A 9,077-nucleotide genomic window follows, 5' to 3' on the forward strand; every position below is an offset into this window, starting at 1 on the left:
GTTTTGACCTGCAACTGTGTTCTCCTCTCTAGCTGCTTATCAGAATCACTGGGGAGCTTTTAAACAATACTGATGCTCCAGTGAACAGGCCAATTTCCTAGGGATTCTGATTTAATTAGGCTAAGGTGGGGCCCAGGCATGGGTATCTTACTTTCTGACTTTTGAGAGGTGAGGCATGGGTCCTTTTAAGACTCCCCAGTGATTCTGATATGAGCCAGGGGAGAGAACCACTTGTCCCCACTTGTTCTCATCCCTGGCATCCTGTCTCTTCCCACCAGGCTGGAAGCCACCCCATTCCTCACCGATCCCACCACCCAGCCTGGCACCGAGTCGCCCTCCATGAGTGCTCCTTGAACATAATGAATGAAAGGTCATGTGGCCCTCACAGATAGCCTGGAATCTATCTAATCTCTCTCTGCACCTTGACTCTGAGTTGCCTCTTGGAACAATGACCTGGCTTTATACTGCTCATAAACTCCCTCTTCTGAGTCCCAAGGAGTGACCTCTCGCCCTGGCATTCTGGAGTTTGGGGGCATGATCTCCCTCCCCAGCATCTGATTAATTAGCGCCCTCTCCAGAAGAACAGGGCCACCTGCCAATCTCCAGCTCTGAGCTTGCAGGAGCCCCTGGTGCCTGAGTCCTGCCTGCTGTCCCTGCCAGGAGTGGCCTCCTCTGTGGGGCCAACACACAGGGACCACAGTGCCCTCAGGACTCCTGGTTCAGTAGAACCGATTTGGGTACAAAGAAAGAGAATGTTGGTTTAGTTTCAGTCACCACTTTGGTCGACATTTCCCTTTCTCTAAGACAGACTCTTTGACTCTCACAAGCTGTATGAACATGGACCCCATTTCTTCATCTATGAGGTGGAGGGGTCAACTAGATGATCTCTAAAGTCCCACCAGGGACATGCTCTGATTCTAAGAGTGAATAGCAGGGGGAATAGAGGAGCCATTGGAGGAGAGATTCGGGGTAACAGGGACTTGAAAAATTGGGTGCTCTGCCTCTCTAGAGAGAAATCAGGCTTGGGGACCGCCAGCAGCCTGAATAGAGAAGTGGGAGCCTCCTCACGGCCAGGGGTGGGCAAGGGGATTCTGGGAAGATTGGCTCCAAAAGCCCCCCATGCCTGCAGACTCTGCACCCACCAACCTGAGGACACCTGAGTAGGCTCCTGGGAAGCGGGTAGTCTGTGTGTCCCCAAGACTCTTGTCCAGACTTGGCTGTTGCCTCCCTTACCCCCCATTTCAGCTTAATGGGACCACAGTGGCTGGTGAGGCCAAGGGGACAGGTCCTGATAGAAGGGAGATGGGACAGACACCAGCCCTCTGCCTCTGCCTTTGCCCATTTAATTCCTGATGGCTGTTGTTCACACCCTAGGATCCGGGAGACAAGAGCCCTGAGGTCCCAGGAGTGTCAGGGGAATGGTGACATAAAGAAAGAAATCATTTCAGATGAAGAAATGGGTAAAGAAATGGGGTGGGGTGAGGTCAAGATGACCAATTAGTCCCAGTTCGCCCAGGACTGTCCAGGTTTTAAGTCTGGAAGTCCCATGTCTCCAGGTTTTCCTCAGTCCAGGGCAACCTGGGATGGTTGACATCCGGAGCGGGGCGGGGGCTAGCGGCAGGTCTGAAAGAGCAGCCATCTGGGGTGGAACCTGCACAATTCTTTCCTCAGAGGCCCAGGAAGCCACGCTGGGCGCTGCGCTCTTCCAGACTCTCCAGAGTGCCAGGCCTCTCCCTTGTGCCACACCAAGGTTCTCCAGGAGGCCCCAGGTTGCCAGAGAGAAACATGGGCCCCTATACCTCTCCCACCACCTACGGTCCTTGTGCGTCCCAGCAGGGTTGCCTTACCTGGTTGGAGGAGGCGGCTGCCACCTGGGAGATCTCAGGGAGTTGTGGCAAGCTGGCTGTAGGAGAGCGACCTTTGTCCCCCACCCCCCCTCGGCTAGGAACTGCCTTCACCATATAAGGGAAGATAGGGCCCTAGAGAGAGAAAGGGAATGGGTGAGGGGGTGGGGAGGCAGGTGCCCGCCAGGTCCCTGAGAGCCCAGAGCCCAGCGACAGCCTAGCAGCCGAGCTGATGTGCCCCACCCTTGGCTGCCAAGAGAGCTTCCAGGAATGCAGTCCATTTCTGCCCAGGGCCCAGACCCTCACGGCAGGTGGACAGCACTGGCCAGTGAAGGCAGGGGCCCCTGGGTGCTTCTTCCTGCCAACCCGGAGGAGGCGGCTTAGGGGTCCTCCCTCCTTCCCTGGGAGAATGGCTCATGGGGCAAGGGCGCCCCAGACCCATGATGTAGGGCCAGGGGTTCACACTTGGGGCACCTCCAGGACCGATGGGCACCCCTGAAGGTCTCTTCTCCCGGGCATGACACTCGCTCAGAAGCAACCTGAGTGTTCTTGCCCCACTTTCAAGGGCATTGGCTCCACCTGGAGTTTTTATGAGCTGCCATAAACCAGTGCCTTTGGACTCTGTCTGCCACTCTGCCTCAGCAGCGTTTCCTTTTCGGACCCCCGATCCTAGGGGACCCATCTCATTCGGCACAGGAAAGGAGCGCAACCCTCTCAAGCACAGAATTTGGCTTTGCCCACAAACTCAGCATCCTGGGCAGCTACCTTCCAACCTCCACCCCTGCAGAAATTCTCTCACCTCTGAACTCTGGTCCTCTGGCAGGTGAGATGAAGTGGGCTGGGCAAGGGCAGCCTCTCCTCCCGACCACACCTTCCCGAGTTCTATGTGTGCACACAAGTGCGTGTGTGAGTAAACAAACTGCAGGAGATATTTTGCTTTTTAAAATAACACCCTTTTGTGAATAAAAAGTATATATTTATACTCAATTATACAAAAAAGCGAAAAAGAAAGAACTCAGCTATAATTCCACTGCAGAGATAATCTATAGATTATCTCTCAAATATTTCTTTCAAGTCATTGTCCAGTCAATATGTTGTGTGTGATTGCTATATGTACATAACATTGATTGATCTGCATATGTATACTTTTTTACTGGGATGTGTTATATGTTATTTTGCAACTTCATTTTAACTGTCCCATGGCAATCCATTAGATAGAGAGCATAGATTAGTAACCAATAGCTCATTTTTTGACTTCCAAATTATACCCAATTGTTAATACAAAGAATGCTGTGACAAATATTCTAATTGCTAAATCTTTGCCATTAGATGCGTTCTTTCTTTAGGATAAACTCCTAAAAGTGGGATTGCTGGGTCAAAGATGTGAATAGATAAATCACCTTCCAGAAAAGTCACATTAATTGATAGTCTCGTGTTCAGCACAGGAGGCCTGTTTTGCCACATTCTTCCCAGCCCTGGGCTCCAGCTTTTAAGAAAATCTCTGTCAGTTTAAATGTCAAAAAGAAAATCATCACTGTATTGATATATATATTTCTTTGATTACCAGTGGGATAGACCATTTTACATATATATTTATTGGCTCTGTCCTCTTTGTGAATTTTCAATTAATTTGTTGAGTTACGTGTTGAATGTATTAAGGTTGGCAACCTGCCTGTCATTTACGGGGTATTCTGTTTGTCTTTTAATTTAGCCTCAGGATTTTTTAGGACAACCTATGTTTTTAAAAATTGTTTCCAATTTCTTTATTATGATAAATGTCAAACACAGAAAAGTATAACATAGAAAAAGTACACTAGAATAATAATAAACACCCATGGACTCAAGAATTAAAATTTGTCATATATATATATAGAAGTTACAGATATCATAATATTCGACCCAAAATATTTAGTGTATCACACATCTCCTAAGAATTAGAACACTGTCCTTCATAACTGTAATACGATTTTCTTCTGACAATAATACAAATTATTTCTAATATACTTTCTATTCAGCCCATGGTCAAATTTTCTAATTGTCTTCTCAGGGACTTTAACAGCTGTTTTAATTAATTCATAGTCAAATCAAGATCATGCATTTCCTTTGACTGTTACTTCTCTTTAGTATTTTTTTTCACATTCTATATATGTATTTTCCTTATCCCACAGTGAAAATCTTGGTTTTCAACATTAACATGTTTATCTGTCATACAATAAACACAAAATAGTTTCAGAAACACAGCAACCAATAACACTATCAACAATAAACCTACTAAGTAAAGTTCTTTGCAATTCTTTTGATATTAAGATATAGCCTATTAAGCGTATATAGTCTTATCTTCAGTATTTTTTAAATCTAGAAGTCTTCCAGCTTTTTTTTCTATGACATTGACTTACCTGAGTCAAGGACAGTGGTCTTGTAGAACGTTCACACTGTGGATTTGTCTGTTTTTCTTTATTATTTAATTTGTTCCTCTTCCTCCTGTATTTCCCACAAACCGAAAGCACCTCTAAAGACTTGATAAGTTCTGGTTAAATGATTTTTTTGAAGAATACTTGTAAAAGGCCAGTGCTTCTCAAACTTCAATATTGTAAGAATGATCTGGGAATCCTTTTAAAATGCAGAATCTGATTCGCTACGTCTGGGGTGGGGCCTGAGGTTCTGCATTACTAACAAGCTCTCAGGTGTGGCTGATGTGCTGGTCCATGGGCAAAGGTGATGCTGTGTACTTCACATTGCATCACATCGGGAGGTATATGATGTCAAGCAGCCCAGCCCAGGTGATGCGAAGTTTGCTCCCTTGGTTACTGCGATATTCCCACTGTAAAGGCACATTCTCCCCATTGCAATTGGAAGTCATCCTGGGGCATAGTTTGGCACTGGAAGTACAAAAGTTTTTGATTTTTTATTTGCCACTTTCTACTTGTTTTATAATATTCATTTTGTAATTGCTTTTTTCACGTCTGATTTTTCCCACGTTGTCTTTTAGCTTGCTACTGCACCCTAGTGCCTGGTACAGTGTAGGCATGCAATGTTTGAAGGAAAGAAATGTAATTTATGATTTCTAGTTTGTTAGTATGTTTAAAGCTGTATTTTTAACTTTAAACTGATTTTATTTTAAAAAATTAATAAATGTATCTGATAAAATAATTCAAAATACAAACAGATATACAGTAAAAATGTATATCTCATGTTAGATGACTGCCATCCAGTCCCCCAGCCCTGCTCCCTAAGATTAGCCACAATTCCCATTTCTTGTTACCCTACTGAAGTACACAAAAGTATATATGTATATTTGTGTCTATTTTTATGTTTCTCTTTAGTGGGAAGACATCATCATTATTGTTATGAATCTTGCTTTGTTTCATTTACTGTTCTATCTCAGAGATCATTCTATATCTATTCAGATAGTTCTACTCATGACTACATGGTATTCGCTTGCATCTAAAGAGCAAGATTTATTTAACCAGTCCCTAGCTGATGGACACTTAGCTTATTTCTAGTTTTTAGCGATTACAAACAAGGATGCAATTAATACCGAGATATATACAAAGTTATATGTATGTACGCTTTATCTGTAGCATAAATTTCTAACAGTGGAATTGTTGGATCAAAGAGTATCTGCATTTAAAAAATTTTTTTTTTGATAGATATAAAATTACTCTCCAAGAGATTGCACCAGTTTACACTTCCACCAGCAGCATTGTTATCAGGTACCCGTTTCCTCTCGTGTGTGTGTGTGTGCGTGTGTGTGTGTGTGCGCGCGCATGTGCGTGTGTGTGTTGTGTGTGTGCATGTGCGTGTGTGTGTGTGTGTGTGTGTGCGTAACAGGCAAATAGTTAATATCTGTCCCATACCAGGCTTGGTTAGAGGCATTTTCACAGCTGACATCTCGAAAGCCTTCCTCCCTCCTGCCTACTCATGTCCCGAGCCAGCCAGCCACAGCTTCCTGCCAAGTTTATCTCCTATCTCACATCCATCCCTTCTTCCTTCTCTCTTCACTCTGCCTCTGCCCCAGTTCAAGTCTTCATCTTCCATCCTCCCTGGTTGTGGTCTCCCAATAATGTCCCCCATCCCAGATCCCTGGTTTAACTTCCAATGTGCAGCTTCCAGGTGTCCCTCCAAGGCACCCATTGCCTGCAAGAAAAAAAGGCCACTCTCTTGGTCTGCCTATAGGTCTGGATTATCTGGCCCTTCCTGCCTTCCGCAGGGTCATTACTCATGCTTCCCTTCTATGTACAATTCCAAAATTGTCATTTCCCACACGACTGTGGCTGGACCCTGGCACTTTTGTTTTCTTTCTGGTGCACCTCCTCACTCAGGCCACCTTCACTTGAATTGCTCCTCCTTCCCTAACTCTTAGGAGCTTAACTCCCTCAGGACGCATTTTCCAAACCTTCCATGGCCACTCCAGGCGTGGCTGTCTGTGCTTCCAGCCTTCCATGTTCTCTCTGGGGCTACATTTGCAGCGTTTAGGTTTTAGATAGACTGTTCGGGTGTCTTTCTCCACATTGGGGTGTGAGTTCCTTGAGAGCAGAGGCATTGCCTAGTCATGGTGTCTCCCCGGGGCCTGGCACCATGCCTGGCACACAGGAAGCACAGACACCTGTGGTTGACTTGAACTTTATGTGGGTGAAGGGTGTGTGGGTGGTGGGAAGAGGCTGACTGCAGTCTCATTCATAGTTGGGAGCCCTGGTGACTCCGTGACCTGTGTGATGCAAATCTGGGGGACCAGTGTTTGCATTGAGAACAGGAAATCCAGCAGGACCCCGAGGAAGAGGATAAAGGCAGAGGAAGACGGGTCACTCTCAGAGACTTGGGGGCAGAACAGCATCTGGGGCACCGGGAGGCAGGCATGAGGCTGGATTCACAAGGGGATGAGGGAGGGGTGGGAGGAGGGGACAGGGACCGATCTCTGAGAAGGGTCGATCTCCCTCCTCCCCTGTGTGTGTGGTGGAAGGGGGTGTGGAGTCGGGGGGGCAGAAGCTGCCCACCTCCGGGAAGAGGAGTGAACGATCCTGGTGTTCATCTTTCCAGCCCCCGGGGTAGAGGAGGGGTCAGGCCGAGAGGGCCCCGCGCCGGGGAGTCCCGGCGTCCGCGAGGACAGAGAGGCCTCTAGTGGCCACCGTGGGAAGGAGGGCAGGGAGGGCCGGGGCGGGAGGGCACTTCCTGCCAGGGTCTGCCCAGTTTTGCAAAGGAAGTGCTGCCAGGGCCGGAGGGGCGGGGGCAGGAAGTGGGCGGGAGACTCATGCTGGGGCGCGGCCAGCCGAAGGCCGCGGAGAGGCGGACAAGGGAAGGGGGCGCGCAGGGGAACGGGACCGAGCGCCTGTCCCACCCAGTTTCTCCAGCGTCCCTGACGCCTCAGCCTGCCAGCTCTTCCCGCGACAGCCCCGGGGAGGCCCACGTCAGCCACGTTCAAAGTTCTTACGTTGGAAGTTGAACTTCCCTTCCCAGTAACTCGTCCCGCTCCCCACCTCCACCCTCTGGGGCCTCACGAGCCCCTCCCCTCCACTCCGGGGGACAGACCACACCCCTCCCGTCTCCAAATACCTTCCAGGGGCCTCTCCTGGGGACGCCTTTCAGTTCAGCTTTAGAGCTACTCCTACGAGTCCTCCAAGCATTTAACCAATTCTGCAAAGGGCCGAGCTCCACTTTGCAGATCACATAACTGAGGCTAAGCGAGGTAGAAGAATTAAATAGTACTCAGATCCAAGTGGTGCGCTTAACCTTGCACTTTCGCACTTGAAGACGCAGGGGCCTGGGCAGCTCCTCCTCCACTAGCACTTCCCGCCCTCCAGAGTTTGCAGAAGTGGGGTGTGGCTTCATAGGAAACACAATCACTCCTCCCACTTCATCACCCCCCCCCCAATAACCACAGAGGCAGGATGGGGGATCTGGCTTTCTCTTTAGTTCTCATCAAACTGAGGGGCTCTCCATCACAGAGAAGGCACTTAGATGGGAGGGTCACTCGATTCAGACCAGCCATGTCCTTCCCACCCCCAGATTTCCGGGGGGGGGGGGAACAATGACATCTCCATGTGACACTCCTCTTGGCACTGGTATGTGGGTCCCCTTAACCATTAGGCCCTGGGGAGAGCCCAAGGCCTTGACTTCCAGACTCATCATCTGGGGGAAGGGCTCCAGATAAAGGAGGCAGAACTGGAAGGCAGGATGCCCTGGGAACTGCCCCCAGCCAGCAGAGAATGAGGCAGAGGGCTGCAGAGAGTGGGTTGGCACAGTGGAGGGGGACAGCTTCGCAGGAAGACCCCCAAATCCCAGAAGGGTCCCACCTCCTACAGATCCCCTAAAGGCATCGGTGAAGTACGGGGTTGGTGGGGGAGGCACCGCTTAGGCGGTACAGAGACCCCACACACAGTCAGCTGGTTGGCCTAGCACAGGCTGGGCATAGAGAAGGTGCTCAATAACTGTTTTGAATGAATGAATGAATGAATGAATGAATGGAGCAAAGAGGGTGTCAGGGACAGAGGGCTGGGCCTGGGGCCTCTTGGCCCAGCTTGTCTCATTGAGGAAATAGCAGTTTAAAAAACGTAAAAATCCTTTCCCTCCCTCCCCACAATTTATGGGTGCAGGGAAAGGGTGAGGCAGGGGTGTCTCTAACCCAACCCTTCCCTCTCCTTCCCCTAAAAATCTATATACACATATACATATTTATATGACACCTCAAAGGGGTCCTGATATGCCCCCACACTCAAAGCTGGAGGAGCCAAGACCCAGGGCCTTGGGGAAGGGTCAAGGTGAGTGTTGAGGGGTGAGGGCGTGGGTGGTGTGGGGAGCAGCCGTCAGCTGCTGAGCCCAGAGAAGCTAGACTCTGGGCCCTAAAAAACAGACCCCTGTTCCCTTCACAAGCAGTAACAGATCTTCTACCCTCCCGCCCACGACTTCTAGGCAGAGATGGGGGGAAGGGCTCTATCAGTCCCCAGGGAGCAGGTGGGGAGACTGGTTCCTCTCCCACCAGCATCCTGGAGGTTGTTCCAGGCAAGAGCTGACCTGATTTGACCCTGGGAAAACCAGGTGGGGAAGAGGGCTCTATGGAAGGCACTTGGTGTCCACTGTTCCCAGGCTGGGGGCCCAAGGCATGGGGCAGCAGGAACCCTGCCCCTCCCCCATGCAGAACTGGAAAGGGCCAAGGGGCCCAATTTGGCAGCAGAGAAACATGGCAGCACAGAGAGAGAGAGAAAGGGGGAGCCGCACACTGGGCCCCACAGGTCCCTC

The 9,077-nt window shown here is 49.4% G+C and overlaps 1 protein-coding gene across 1 annotated transcript in view; it reads right to left on the minus strand.

Annotated features, from left to right (window-relative positions):
* The window catches only part of VIL1 (villin 1), a 26,474-nt gene extending 17,403 nt beyond the window's left edge, over positions 1-9,071 (minus strand). Inside the window, exons 1-3 of the mRNA XM_023529722.1 lie at positions 7,395-9,071; positions 4,241-4,723; positions 2,644-2,726 (exon numbers count right to left, since the gene is read on the minus strand). The gene's annotated coding sequence lies outside the window, so the exon portion shown is untranslated. The remainder of the gene's footprint in view (positions 1-2,643; positions 2,727-4,240; positions 4,724-7,394) is intronic.
* Positions 9,072-9,077: the final 6 nt, after the last annotated feature.

The sequence above is a fragment of the Pteropus vampyrus genome, unplaced genomic scaffold (assembly GCF_000151845.1).
Source record: "Pteropus vampyrus isolate Shadow unplaced genomic scaffold, Pvam_2.0 Scaffold42, whole genome shotgun sequence".
Taxonomy (NCBI): Eukaryota; Metazoa; Chordata; class Mammalia; order Chiroptera; family Pteropodidae; genus Pteropus; species Pteropus vampyrus.